The sequence below is a fragment of the Corvus moneduloides genome, chromosome 1 (genome assembly GCF_009650955.1).
Source record: "Corvus moneduloides isolate bCorMon1 chromosome 1, bCorMon1.pri, whole genome shotgun sequence".
Classification (NCBI taxonomy): Eukaryota; Metazoa; Chordata; class Aves; order Passeriformes; family Corvidae; genus Corvus; species Corvus moneduloides.
Genome location: NC_045476.1, coordinates 41040687 through 41056188, shown reverse-complemented (window position 1 = coordinate 41056188; position 15502 = coordinate 41040687). Strand labels below are relative to the sequence as shown.

The 15502-nt window shown below is 39.6% G+C and overlaps 1 long non-coding RNA gene across 1 annotated transcript in view; it reads right to left on the bottom strand.

Moving 5' to 3' along the window:
* The window catches only part of LOC116443388, a 31273-nt gene extending 17799 nt beyond the window's left edge, over window positions 1-13474 (bottom strand). Inside the window, exons 1-2 of the long non-coding RNA XR_004239857.1 lie at window positions 13382-13474; window positions 12468-12633 (exon numbers count right to left, since the gene is read on the bottom strand). This is a non-coding gene — a long non-coding RNA (uncharacterized LOC116443388). The remainder of the gene's footprint in view (window positions 1-12467; window positions 12634-13381) is intronic.
* Window positions 13475-15502: the final 2028 nt, after the last annotated feature.

Below are 15502 nucleotides of genomic sequence, written 5' to 3'. Positions count from 1 at the left end.
AAAATAACATCTGAGAAGCAGGAGAAAAATCAAGCAGCGGCAATTGGATTTTTTTCTCATAGGAGAGATCCTGAAGAGAAGTGTCAAGGGAGAAACAGGAGATTATAAACCATGTACTTTGCATAACAAAGTTCTTTTTTTCCCTGGAGTAAGGATGCCAGTCAAAGGTCATTAGCCAATGACATATGGTAAGTCGACTGTATGACTTTATTTCTTCTGTCAATAGAGGAAATATAGGCAAGAAAGTTACAGATAAATATACCACAGGATATCTCCTTTGAACAAAATCACCAGAAGGAAATGTAGATGTATTACCAAATATGATATGAGAGGAATCACTCTCAATTTGTAAAACCTCCCTTCCATCTCCCACACCTGCAAAGTTCTGGGACAGGAAGAAATTCGTGGAAGTCGGTGGAACAGAAGAGCTCTAGTGTCATTGTCAGCTCTTCCCTGACCTCTCCAGTCCTTTTCTTTATTGTGAGGGCAACCCTTTGCAATCCTGTTATCTTCTTCAGTACAGCCAGCCTCCTGCCAAGAGAGCTCCAGGGACAAGGACAGGACCTCTGCCTGAATGCAATAAAGAACAACAGGAAAAGTTTTATCCTGTAGACTGAGAATTCATCCAGGGGAAAAAATCCACTGCTCTCCCTGATAATGAGGAGTTATCTCTCCCAGTGCCCCAGACTGAACCAACTTGTTTCCTCAAAAAAGTTCTCAGAAGAGTTCATTTCAGGTATTACTTTGTGTAAGTGATACCGACAAGTCCATATACATTTGGCTCCCTTTATTCTCTCATGTCATATTAAGGGCATGCAATACAAAGTCTTTGTGCCACGTTACAAATTGAGAATTGCAATGGGCTGTAAGGCTTATTATGCAGCTCTTACATTGTTTCATGGTATCTGAACCAGGGAAAAAAATCAGGATGTTTCCTGGAATCCAGAAGAAGCCAAGACCAAGTGCCCAGCAGGATGGGCTAACCCTGAGGGAAGCATACTCAAGGTACTCTCTGTACAACATGCTAGACCTTCTAAAATGCGGAAGAAACACAGAGCAGTGCTTCTCACAGTTTTGGGAGAGACTTGGCATGTATTTGTGATTCCCTGACTGTGCTGTCTTGGCCACTGCCTGTTCCTGCCAAAGCTTCTCACAGTGCTCACATAAGCCACAGCCTATGTACTCCAGGCAGCACCTGGTTGTAAAACACAAACAGGATTTAGGAAGCAGAAAAACTACCTGGATGTTCCCCATTGTTGTTATACATCTCTGCAAGGTCAGGCAAGCACAGTACGAGCTACGGACATTAACTTTGTGCCAGCTGTTCTCTTACTCCAGGAAAATAATGTTGCTTTAATCTTATTTGCAAGAGTCTGATAAAAGAGAACCATTTATCATCCACTCTAAATGAATAAATCTCATTTAAAAATCATTGTGATGCAGCTTATATGTGATCTATATTGCTAACTTATCACTGCAAAAGCTGACAGGCCTAAAATTAGATCATCCAGATGCATATGGATATGGCAAAGTCAGATTGAACATCACACTGTCCCTCTGCTTCACTCTGCTCTATGGTGGACTGAAGTCAGAAACAACAACTCTGCAGAGCAGAGAACAGGATCCTTGCATATTTCAGTCCTTTGAAAGGTGTTTCAGGGCCCTCCTGAAACACAAGGAAAAGATGCTGTGGAAGACAAAAGATCACTGAAGAAGTCAGTAGTGTATTTGAGCGTGTCTGTGTTGGTGGCGATGGTGAGCTGTCTGTCTGAGAAGCTAAAAACGTCACTCATGTTATAGCCTTGTTTCATATGTCTACACAGCTCCCATGCTTTTTAGGAGCTACAGGATGAAAATCGTTGGTGAGTTTTTAGAGGGTCACAGGAATTTTAAGATTGTTTACATATTGGACATGTAAGGATGCCAGTCAAAGATCATTTACTAACGACATGTGGTAAGCCAGCCTGGTGACTTAATATTTCTTATGTAAATAGAGGCAACAAGGGTAAGAAACAGAAAGCTGCAGACACATATACCACAGGATATCTCCTCTATTCAACCTTGAAAACGTTGCTGTAAAGTGGCATGGGAAACAAACTATGCAGCAGGACCTCAAGACTAATAAATCCATGGATTGCTAAGTGTAAGGGTTCAGAAGACAGAAAAGCATGAATTTCCTATTAACCAGACACTTCATTCAGAGGTCACATCTTGTCTTCAGAATTGGTAGAAATAATACAATAAAATATTGTACCTGTGACACCCCCAGGGACCTTTCCAAGGAATGTGATGGTAAAGATTAAAATTACCTGAGTTCCTAGTGACTTGAGTTCTGTGTAGCCTGACCCTCCCTCTTTTATCTTGGGTGCACACACAAGCACAGAGTGGTTGAAGTCGACATAGGTGTGTAAGTACACTGCAGCAAGTGTGTGTACAGGCACCCTCTGTGTAAAGGAAATAAGACAAACAGGGATGACAGGACATTGTATGGGCAAGTGTCCATACAAGCATTATGAATTCCTGTTTTGACCACTACGCTTGCCAAGACTGCAAATAATCCCATGTACAGAAACATCAAAGAAATACTATAACAAAAAAAAACCCCAACCCAAACTATTGAGGATCTATCTGAGAAATCCAAGGATAACAGTCTGTGCAGTGTTTTGAACCAAATGCAAAGACAAGCACTGCCTCATGAAAGGCCTCTGTGTCTTTATGTGTTTTCCCTACTGAGGAAACTAATGGAGGATGCTTAGTGCTGTACTTATCTGTCTGTAAGATGGGAATTCTGTGCAGTGAAAAGTTACCAGAGAAACTAAAGGAGGTTTAAAATGTAAGAAGAGAGAGCTCTGGGAAGGAGATAAGAGAGGAACACTCTCTTCTAGCAGGAAGGCTGGTCTAGCTCCAGGAAGGACTGGGGTTAAAGAGGAGCTAAACTGGGAAGATTCAGAAGCTTGGGAGACCAGTCACAAGCTACAAAAAGCAATTCTAGACCATCCCAGAGGGACAGATCCAAGAGTCCAAAAGACATTTCAGAGTAGTAGAAAATTGAGGCACAGAAACATACCCCGGATTTATTGTTTTCTGGTTCTTTTTTAACCCCCAAGCAATTAAGGGTACTATCACTTCCAAAAGGCACAGACAGCACTCACGCAGCTTTCCTGAGGAGATAGGGCCCAATGTACAGATGTAGTTGAAATTGTGAGAAAGGGTGCTAAACATATACAAATGTTTGGAGATATTATGGCCAGTTTTAGAGCTAAGCTAAGAAGTCATCAGAGGCATCAGGGAAGAAACAGCACAACAGTCTATTTGTACATACAAAAACTTCTAGCAGATCAGCTCAAAAAAATAGGGTCCAGCAGTCTGCCAAGTGTCAGTACTGCAAAGACTTAATTAGGTCCCTGACAAATCATTAGGTACATCTTTTCAAAGTAAAGATGCTCTGGATTATGCACCTACACAGTTAACCAACACTCAGAAATACCCTTAATTAACTTTCAAGGACATTGCATGTGCTTGAACCGTTCAACAATGCCTCCCATTTAACTTTTGACGTTAATATTTTCTGTAAGTGTTATGATAATATTAGGAACAAAATAAAATTATGAAAATGTGTCTCTGTGTCTTTCTATCAGGTACCTGTGTTACTAATTTCTATTATATAGTGGAAACAATAGTTTCTTTTTTTTGGTAAGTATTACTTCTCCTGCAGTCCCTGGAAGTCATTTTGCTCTTCACCAAGTATCTGCATCCCCTCCTACAACAATGCATTCTAAAAATCTAGGGTACCAAAGCATCCAGCCACTCTAATCTTACACACAAATACAGCACGCAATACAGATATACTCTCAGCTCCATTTTCTTAGGTGTTTCGTTTTGCTCTGTACTGGTGACAATGAAATTTCTAACTGAGTTCACACCAAATAAAATGCTTGTCAGTAAAGGTGAGGCTTTTCTGAGTGTATGCAGCACAATGGGTACAAATTCTCAGCGCAGCAGCCACTCAGGTTTAATTGCCTCTGCAGACACTCTGCACAAAGCAGGAGGTAACCTTGTCCATCTCACATAAACCAGCTCATATGAGCTGTGCTGTTAGTGCACACTGGAGTGGTCTCACAGAGATAGCATGGCACACCTATAGCACTTCATACTCATAACCTTCACACCAGCTTCTCACACAGGTAATCTTTAAGAGACACCAGGTACAGACTAGGAATAAGAGAAGTAACATTACAGCAGATTATGCAGAATCTAGACAAGAACAGGTTCACAGAGTACAGCTTGGGAGTTCTACTGTACAGTTTCTACTAATCTACTTATGGCAAGCTGTTAAATAGCTGTTAGTAAATCTCTAGACAAAAGATGACCAAAACCAATTTTTTAATATAAGACAGGGACTCGTTTATAGCTAACATACATAATCTAAAAAAAAAAAATCTACAGATTCAAGGAAGAAGACAAAAAAGAACAGTATGTCTTCCTTTGTCTTCCCTTCCTTTAGCATGGGATGAATGTTATTAATTTCCTTGTTATCTTCACTGTTTGAATCTAAGTTTAAAAGCAGAACTTCTGAGACAAGGTCAAGGTCATGCTCTACCTTATTGTTATGGAAACAGCCCACAGGGTCAGGACTCGTGTCTTGTTGAGATTTTACTTTCTCATTGCAAGGTCCCTATTACCACGGCTTCTGATACCATAATGCTTCATAAAGAAACTACTGGAATGACTGCACACTGAAATCAATAATGTTTTTCTCACCACTGATAGAGATGTTGAAGTAGATTTCATAGAACTAATTGATTGGAGGGAATGTAGAGCAGTAAAGATTAGAGAGAAAGCAAAAATTTTATAAAGTGCCAGAATCTTGGCATGTGCAAGAAAGATCATTAACTACTCTACACAGTTCAGACTAATCAAAAAGTGAGGTCACAAATGCAACAAGAAGTGGAACAAGAAGTGCCCACGCATCCCAGTCCACTGCACAGATGATGAAGACACAGTAACAAATACTTTTGCTGTTATTTTGTCTTTGCTCTTAATTAGTTGACTTTTTACTGTTATCATCCAAAATTAGTTGAAACTTTTACTAGATACAAGTTTAAAGTTTAAGAACCTGATAGACTTCGAAGCATAAGAGAAATGAAAAATCTCTTTCAGGAAATCTTTCTTAGGTGATCTTTTAATGATGTATTAAATTTCTGTGTACTGCTGAAAACTGGCAGTTAGGCAATTTTAGATATGAACAGATAAAAATGGGGTTGTCATGATGCCAAGCAGCACTGACACTGAGAACACAAATACCAGCATGACAAGCTTTATAGTTCTGTTATTCTCGTTAATATTCCACTCAGTCTTTCTGGTCTATTGCACCTAGGCATGCAGGTCAGTTTTACATGATCATGTGTAAAATGAGGAAGAATTTTTATAAATCAAAATCATAATAATTTACAAGTGTTTGGCTGAAATGCAGACATGTTTTTCTTCTTCTGAGCAAGACCACTTAAATGAGCTCCAGATTTTTCTATACTCTAAATATAAACTCCTCTGCTCCCAGTTCTTAGTTTTAATAAACCTATACTGTAGGAGAAAACAAGCATCCATGCAAAAGAAAAAAATACAGTCTGAAGTGATGAACTAGAGCTCCTAAAGCAGAAATTCTCTGCAGTTTTTGCAGACATGCTCATGCAGCCCTAAGCAAGGCTATGTGTGAATATGTGAGTTCTTTTTGTTTAGATACATCAGCAAAGCTAAGCAGCTCTTGGCAAGTTTATACCCCAAGGTTGCTATATTGCTTCCAGTAGCCCTAGTAACTCATGATCCCACAGACACATCCTTATGATATCTTCAGTGATCTCATTACAGCGTTGCCTCATTCTATGAGTTAAATAATATTCAGGCTGTTGTGCCTCAGGCCTGCATTACACCACTTGTCTTGTTCTGGGAGTAAGAAAATTAAAACATGCACTAGTCCTTTATTGTAAGTGGGCAAGGTTTTCTTTGATAAATAAGAACCTTTTCTTCTGCTGGGATTACCTAATCCAGGTGCCAGATGGCTTATGCCACCACACAGGAAGGAAAATATCTAAATATTGGGGGAGAAAAGGCAACATTCAGGCAGGATATAGCAGTGATCCAAAAAGATTGCCAGCCACTGTACTAAACAACGTTCCAGTTGGTATAGAGAGGCAAAAATCAAATAAAATCCAAATTCCACTTAGTCTCAAAGCAACATCTTCAGAAAAGATCTCATCTTAAAAAGAAAATGTTGAAAGCACAACCAGCTCAAACCTGTCACAAAAATCACATGGAAGAAAGAAGTTACATATACGAATAACCAATAGGAATAATTTGGCCTCTGAGCCTGCATTCTGTTCCCTGTGCTTAAGTCTTTAAGTGAGGACATCCCTGGAAAAGAAATGGCACTCCCCAAAGGCAGGTGTCCTCCCATGTGACTATAAGATTGAAAAGAAATATTATAAAATGCAAGTGATCTGAAATTTGGTGCTGGGGAAAGCAAACTGGGGTTTTTTTGAGGGGAGAGAGGACCTGTTTCTTTTCTTCTAACTCACACGGTTTACAGAATGATCCGTGACTAAGGAACCTAATGTAATTAGAGAACTGAATAACCTAGTAGCAAATGCATCTTAAATGGAGTTGAATGCAGAATAATGGAAGGAACAGGATGAACTCCTGGCATGCTCTGATGGCTTGTGCCCATAATCATTTAGAAAAAGAATTAGATGTCTTTCTGAAGAGCACGAAGTCCAACGGCAATATAAAAAGCACAAATAACTTTTTAGCCTTCATTTAGAAACAAATAACAAGCAATCTGGAAAATATCAAAGTGCCATTGTATGAAATCAACAGCACAATCACACATGCTTTCTGGTCATCCAATTTCTCCAAAATCAAAGCACAGATAGTACAGGACAGGGAATGGCAATAAAAACAATTAAATACATAGAAACATGTCCATTTTGGAACAGATTGAAATCAAAGAAAAATAAATACAATTTTTGTTTGAAAAACAAAAAACGAAAAACAAAAAAAAAAAAAAAAAAAAAAAAAACAAAAAAAAAAAAAAAACAAAAAAAAAAAAAAACAAACAAAAAAAAAAAAAAAAACAAAACCTGGGAATATAACATATCTATGAAATAAGGAATGTATAGAGAAATCCAGCAACTGGATCCTGGCTAATAAGGAAATATCCTATATCAGAAGAGATTTTTAAAACTGATAAAACACAGGAAATTCAGTTCCACAAGATATTGTTGGAATAAAGATTCCACTAGGATTAAAAAGAATCTACCTGAAATAAATATATTTCAGTAACACCTACCTGCTTGCTTTCAGATATCAGTGTGCATTGGGATATAACTGCAAATCTCCCAATGAAAGATTAGATTCTAATCTTTCTCTAAGATGTACAGTATTGGATACTGCTGGTCTTAGGGAATATAGCTCTAGATGGATCTTGAGACTAGTCAAGATCCCAATGTTGCTTGAGAAACTGAAGAGCATAATGTGTCCAGTAATAAACTAGTGTTTCCAGTAAACACTTTGGAAATTAACCATTTACTTCAGGAAAAAATAAAAGTTTAATGCAAAAGATAACATCCCAGTGAGTTATTGGTCAAAAAAGAAAATAAACCAAAACAAACAAATAAAAGCCCACAAACAAACAAACAAAAAAACAAAGTATGGGGAACATGATTCACACCAGTGAAGTCTTGTTGCTTTGAATTGCCTAGCACAAATAACTTTTGCCAATCTGTTCAAGACCTACAAATGATGAAAACTTATGAATAATATGATTTATAATAACTCCTCTAACTGCAGTGCTTTAGCTAATTGCTAGAAAGGTTAATAGTTTCTCATGCCTCCCCCGCCAAGGTTAGCAGTTGATCTCACTTGTAATTGAGCTACTACTTCAGGTAGTGAAGCATACTCTCAAGGTATTCAACTTTTTATGAAAGATCAGAACAAGGTTTAATGATTACAGTTTTTCTACCCCCTTCGGCTTAATGTAGGAAGTTTCACACAGTGTAATTGAAATAAATGAGATATTAAACCCTAAAAGTCAAGGTACATATAATTAAAAAGTAATCACTGTTCACTTCAGCTACCTACTAGGACATCATCTTACAAGTCTCAAAAGACACATCCTTTTAAGTGACTCATTTCTGTCGGCCATTTATTTACAAATCACCAGCACTACTGAAGTTTTTCTTCTTTGATTATTCCACAGGCACTACCTAATAGAGAGGTTTGAGCTTCCCAAACTCATTTGACGGAGGTTCACAGATCAGACTCAAACCAAGGACTCCAAGAAAAAATGCAGTAATGTGATCTACTGGAAAATCAATATCTCAGATGTAATGAGTTGTAAGACAAGTAAATTAGAGTACAGATTACTCTGTCAATTGGAACACATAACTTTTCTCTGTAATTAAGTCTTTCATATGTGATGCACTGCATTTGGCACTAGTTGCTTTGTCTAATTACTGCACATTTTATTTTAAATGAACAAGAAACTTCCTAAAATACCTTGGCTTCCAACTCCAAAGGTGTGTGAGCCAAAAGAGGCTCTAGAGTAACGAGAAAGATTTCCTGCCCTAGCAGGAGCTGGCATTGGAAAGAAAGTGTGCTGTGTAATTAATGTGCCCATCCTTTCTCACTTCAGCCCTGCTATTGATATGAAAACAGTTACTTTTAGAATAGCTCTAGTCATCACTTATCCAAATCATAGAAACAGTGTGAATATGGAAGGCAACATGAAAAATTATAGCTCAAATCCATAACAGAAGGAAATATTTCTATTTTAAAAGTATAGCTAAGAAGAATCACAATTCATTCCTGTTATTCTTAAAATGTCCATTGCTTAAGAGCATGCAAATCCTGCTCCAGTTTGCAGATGGTTGAGGCACCTAAAATCTGTTACACCTGTACTGACACAGGACTATGCTGTGAGTTCAGGACACGCACAGGCAATTGTACCACCTTTGGAAGAGGAAGATCTTGAGTTGGGATGGGGTTCTGGACAAACAGAGACTACTCTGAACACATGAGAAACCTATACCATAGGTAGAGCTTCCATACCGTTGAAGATAAAGAAAGAGTTTGGAATTTGTCCATGTTACAACAGAAGCATGAAGGACCAGCAATAATCTGAGACTGAGAGCTCTTATGTTGTGCAAACCTCTGGTCTCAGAATGGAGACACCAAAAAAGATACGGTACTTGCATCCCAAGAGCTGGTCTGAAGACTTGTAGATATGAGTAGTGCCTGAACTCTTAGATTCAGGAGTCTGAAAGTTTTCAACTATCTCTAATCATATTTAAACACAGAAGACTGGTAAATACGATGCTGGCATTTGAACAGACCTGCGAATTGCATCTGTTTTTTAAGAAAGGGCTAGGAGACTGCATATTTGTGCAGGGTTATATACCAGAAGGACCAACTGGAAATACCCTATGCCATGTATGCACTGATACATACTTTTTACAAAAGACATTTAATATTATTCTGTGGGGTTTAGGTCCTGTATACAGAAAGGTTTTGCTCACTCTAAGAATAAAAAAGAACTGTAATGTCTGGAGTTCTAAAGAACATCTTTGCGGACAGAGATGAAAAGTTCACTTTTTTGTGTTGTTCATTTATTCTTCATCTCCTTCCTTCTCACTGCTGCATCTGATCCACTACCCAGAGAAATCAAAGGGAGATTTTTCTGATCAGTGCTCCTCTGTTGGTGTCAGATGCAATCAAAGACTGGGAGTTTATTGCATTACAAAGGGTTGGGATTTAGTAACAGATCAGATCAAATCAGTTAGGGGAAGGTACCACAGATCAGCATTCAGAGTGCATTGCCATCTTGAGTAAAACCTGGCCACTTGTCAAGGAAGAAAACTTTTCATATTTTGATACCCACTTTGTCCTTTCAAACAAAGTCACGTAAAAAAAACTAACAGGTGCATGTCTGTTAAATGGTAATTATTAAGATTTTGTTTAACATGCACTGCAGAGAAGATACTTTTTTTGCCAAGGAACCAAAAAATATTCTAGGCCAAAGCCCTCCTGTATCACCAGTAATAGAGAAGAGAATTTGTGTAAGTATGACCTATACTTACCTTCATTCTAAGTTCATTTTACATTCCCTGAGTGATGAAAAGAGGTCATGCTGTTAATGAAGACAGGGCCATTTCCCATCTTCAAAAATCTTTATCCAAACATTTTCTAGACATCTAGCTGGGAACTGACATGTCTCCTTCAGGCCTAGCTACACCATGCAATGAGGTAACACACAAGAGTCTCTAGGCAGCAAATCTAAATGGCACAACAAAGAACTGTGTGTGGTAACTATCTCAGGTCAAGAAGCTGTGTCTGATGAGCTCAGGCACCACACTGGAACAGTGTGCCCATCTTGCTTCCTGAGACTGATGGACTCAAACACCCCTAGCATGACGTGGTCTCTCATAAATTTTCACAAGGCAGGTGCCTTTCTTATTCTTTCAAACTCCTTTACAATCAAAAGTAATCCACTTCCAGCAACAGAGACATAAGTCAATAAAGCAAGGACAGCTTTAGGATGATTTTGTGAATCATGGTTTAACAGATCTAAAAAAGCAGCAGCATAATTGTGCATTAAAATTCAGCTGACAGAAATCATGACTTTTTCACATGACAAGTCTCATCAAAATCAGAAAGATCACAAGGATTTTAAGCACTGATAACCCACATGAGAGCACACAGACCAACTTCTTAGACTACACAGTGTCACACTAAAAATCAATAGATGTACTTTCACAGCCCCCTTTCTACTCTGGTGCTACCAGCTGCTGAATTCGAGCTACATATTGCAGTCTTGTAGTAGGATATTCAAATAGGGGCAAATACACAGAGAAAGAAAATAACTTACTTCCTTATGTTTTTAAATACTTGTTATGATTTTCTGCAGTCCTGACCTTTAATCAGTAAGCTGCATTGCACACCAGTTTTCAACAACAAGCATTTTATTTACACATACACACTGTGCTAAAGAGCTGACAGTGTAATTTTCAACTTGATACCAAATATACACATCTTCTTTTTAAAGTAAGAAAACTAGGTTTTGACTACTGACCTGAGAAAACAAATACAAAATACAATGAGAACAGCACTGTTTTTTTCTTTTAACCACAACACAGCCAAGCAAAGTCAGCTTTGCCCCAGACTGGCCAGATCAAATGCAGAAGTTCCCAGTACTGTCTCCATCAGGATTAGACCAACAAAAAGTGAAAAAACCACATTCCTTAGAGAGAAACTGCAGGAGACAAAGGTTCTGCCACTCTAATGAAAAAGCCAGGGAGCTGGGCAGACAGAGTGATCTCTCTACCTGAGCAGCCACCAGTTCAAAGTCAAGATACATAACAGAAAAGAACTTCAAAACTTTCCCAGTCATTCAACACTCAGCAGGACTTAAGGTACAACTCACCTGCTAACCTTGAATAGCGGAAAATCAGATTACGTAAGGAGGATTATAACACCTTTAGACTACTCTGATCCTAGAACAGTAAGAATTCAGGTGATTCAACCTGCCCACCCCTTGTGCTACTTCCATCCACTTTGCTACTAAAATTAGATGCCTTTGTCACTCTGCTTGTAGGCATCCACAGTACAAACACTGAAAATAGGGAAGATGCATAGCCTGAAATGTTTTAATTTTGCACATAAAACATCATAAAAACCTATTCACTTTATTCCTAGCATCCATGTAGATATTTTCCTGAGTATTAACCTTAGGATCTAATCTTAGCATCAGGTTCAACCAAGCCCTGAAGAAGGCACAGGTAAAGTCATTTATGTTTTAATGAAAAGGAACTAGGCATGGGAGAGTATTCAGGAAAAGTAATCCTAATTCACTTTTTAATAAGATTAGTTAAACTGTATTAAGTTGGCAAGTGGATGCTTTTACTCAGAATGAAAGTGGCCTTAACTTGGTTTAGTTTAATTTGCTTTGGAAGAAGTTCAGGAATTAATCTGATTTAACTAATCCACCTTAAATCCATTAATTACTTCAGATTCTCGAGTTTTCCTGTGCAGACAAAACCACTTGCACGTTAATTGTTGGAGTCTGAGCTTGAAGATCTAGATGGAACAGCTTAAGGAGCACATTCCAGATATAGCTTAGCATCTCCATGGCTAAACCTCATTAAATAAATCTGGGATCTTAATACAATTATATTGTAAAACAAAAGAGATTAATCACCTTCACTGGTCTACAGAACAGGTCATGTACTCTAAACACAACAGACTCATTTCAGGCAGGCTCACCAGATATTCTGTTGCTCAAGAGGCTTTTAGCTGACAGTGGTAGGAGGTTTTATGGGTCAGATTGTTTTATCAGCTGAACTGGTACATTGAAAATAACGAAAATGGATCTCAAAAGGAAGAAAATATAGAACTTTTCTCTCTGACTTTATACTCACATTGGTCTCCTATCCAGGTTTTTAAGAGTTTCTCCTAGAGCAGCTGATATACAAACAGGATAGATACTCTGAGGCAGAAACTTTCAGATGGCCCTGGGGCAGCAATACATCACCTGGTGCAGGTATGAGCCTTGCTCAGTATTTTCAAAGCTTTTCCATCTATCACCTAAAGGAAGGTCAAATAAATCGATTATTTTGCTGTTCTTCAGAGGATGGAAATTACCATTAGATTACGGGAAATCTGAACCACTGACACAAATGCAAATGGAAATTCACTCAAGGAAAGACAGGCTGAAGTCAAGCCCACTGCAGTTATTCATTTGGGTTTTGTGACACTTGTCATCTAGGTATCACAAGCTTGCTGGAGGGAACATGCAGACAATGGCCTTACTCTTGCAAACCCAGCCCAAATATTAGCTGTAGTTTTCACCTGAAAATGCTTCAGAGAGAACTCATGTCTCCACACTTCTCATTCTCCCAGCCCCCTCAGGGAAGGGCTTCGACTCTTCCTGTCTTATATCTTTACTGACCCCAGCAGGCAGGACTGCCTGCCAAGCCACTTTCCTTTCCAGAGGACCTGTTTAACCTGGATATGGAACAGAACTCTGGGGCAGGATGTAGCAAATCCATGCTAGTGCTCCTTCTGGCCACCAGGAAGAGGGACTGGGAGGTGCAGATTCCAGCACAAAACTCAGAAAAACACGAGGATATGGTAAAGACGCCAAACTGGGTCTACTCTTAGCAGAAAAACTGTCTCAAACCCATTAATATCATGTTGGTCTCAGCCTGCATTCCTCTGCCTACCATGTCACAAAGCCAATGAGCTGATGCTCAAAACACAACTAATGACATATTTCACCAATCACAGAGATACATGATCCACTCAATCATGACCTGAAGAGTTTCTGTCCTACCTGAACATTGCCACATACTCTCTAGCCAATTAAAAACATCACCAGCCCCTGGCTGTGACAGGCTCAATGGGAGAAATCCTCTGTCATACATTAGCAAGCATAGTCCCGGAAGGGACGTCCTTGCTAAGGGGTGCTTACAGTTTCCTCTGAGACCTGACAGAACCTATCAGCTGACCAGTTTGAATATGGAAAATTCTTTAAGCCACTTAAAGCTGTGACCGCCTCTGTGATCCACATTTAAGAATAGGCAAACTCCCCCTCCAAGCTCTCTCTCGTTTCCGGCGCTGGGACCGGTGGCTGCGGGCCCCGTGTGGGGGCCAGCGGGCCCGGCCAGGCCCTGCTCGGGCCAGGCCGGGCCGGGCCACGGCCATCCTGGAGCCGATGGACCTGTTCCAGCCGTGGAACCCCCCCCCCACTGCCTTGCTGTGGGCAGCTGGAGCGGCTCGGCTCTCCCCCCTCTCCACTGCGATAAGAAAAATTCAACATTCCAGCTGCAAAGCTGCAAGGCCGAGGTGAGATTAACCCTTTTACTGCTGTGAAGAGCTGAAAACCTGAGGGAAGAGAGAGAGGAGATGCTTAAAGCTGAAATTCTGTTGTGAAGCTATGATATATCAGAGTATCCCGTTGTAATTTCATGAAGATATGGGGAGTGGAGTGTTCAACTCGTGAGCAAAAGCACCTGCGCTGAGATAGGCAGATGCTGACGCAGCTGTAATTTCATGAGAAGTTTGGACAGGGAGAGATGGACCAGATGAGGACTTTTGCTCCAAACGGGAAAGGAGAAAACCTCAGTCCCTAGAGATGAACCTGATGAGGACTTTTGCTCCAAATGGCAAAGGAGAAAACCTCAGTTCCTAGAGATGCTCCTAGAGATAGTCCCAACAATGAAGATGAGGAAGACCCTTTGCTCCCAGGGAAGGGGAAGGGCCTCTGTTTTTGTTTCTGAACGGCTCAACCTTAAAATTGTACCCCAAAAAACTTCAAGAGTGGACCCTCGAACGCGGGAAAACCAATTGCTATCTGTGTGTGACCTTGAACAAGCTGCAAGTCGGGGGAAGGGACTCACATGCAGGCAGAGAGACTCCTCTTCCTAAATGGACTGAACAATATTTGGAAGTGGGTGGCTGTCTCGTTGTGATACTGTTTTCATAGCATGAGCAAGAAGAGACTTCTCTTTCTAAATGGACTGAACAAGGTTATTATGGAAGTGGTAAACAGACTGAACATCTTAAGGGTTGTCTTTTCACATTGTCAGTGGGAGAAGGGAGGAAGGTGGTGGGAGCAGGAGAGTTCTGAAGGTGGTATAATTTTTTTTTTTCCCTTCTTTTAGGTCTGTTAATAAACTTCTTTATATTCTTTCAAGTTTGGTGCCTGCTTTGCATTTCTCCTAATTCTTATCTCACAGAAGATAAACAGTAATGAGTATTTTAGACCAAACCACTACACTAAATTGGTGTTTCCGCCCGGTTACAAACCCAACCCGCGACATCCTCTAATCCCACTATGAGCTCCTACATCACCATGAGGCTGGGGAGATGCCTCATCCCTGGTTTGCTGAACATGAACAGCACTTCCTTTCATTGCAGAGTCTGCCTAGGTGCTCTCTGAAGGTGCAGAACAGATGCAACTGATCTACATTTTGACAAACACTTTTTGGCTAAATCCAGTTGCCATAGAACTAAAGCCATCGTGACCTAGTCCAACCAATGAAAGTAAACTCACTTATTCATCTAGGAAGTTAACTCTAGAAGGTTGTACCAAGCCTGGAAAAGAAATAGTTTTGTGTGGTTAGCCTTCTCCAAGATTGTTAAACTTCTACAACAGCAAACCCCTTAATTTAGCACTGAAAAGACTTTCTGTTTTAAGGTATACTTATGACAGTAAAAACTGCTATCTTACACACACACACACACACACAAGCAAGTGCTATTGCTCGGGTTCTTTATTGACTCAGAAAAAGACACATTTTCTGCTAGCTTGACATTCAAGCAACAAAACAAGAACTTCACCCATCCTGTAAACAAAATATATTGACCATAAAAGCCAAACTCCATGATTAATAGAGAAATAAAATCTTATGCCTTAATCATATTATTACCTGAATGTCAGTTATAGCAGTGA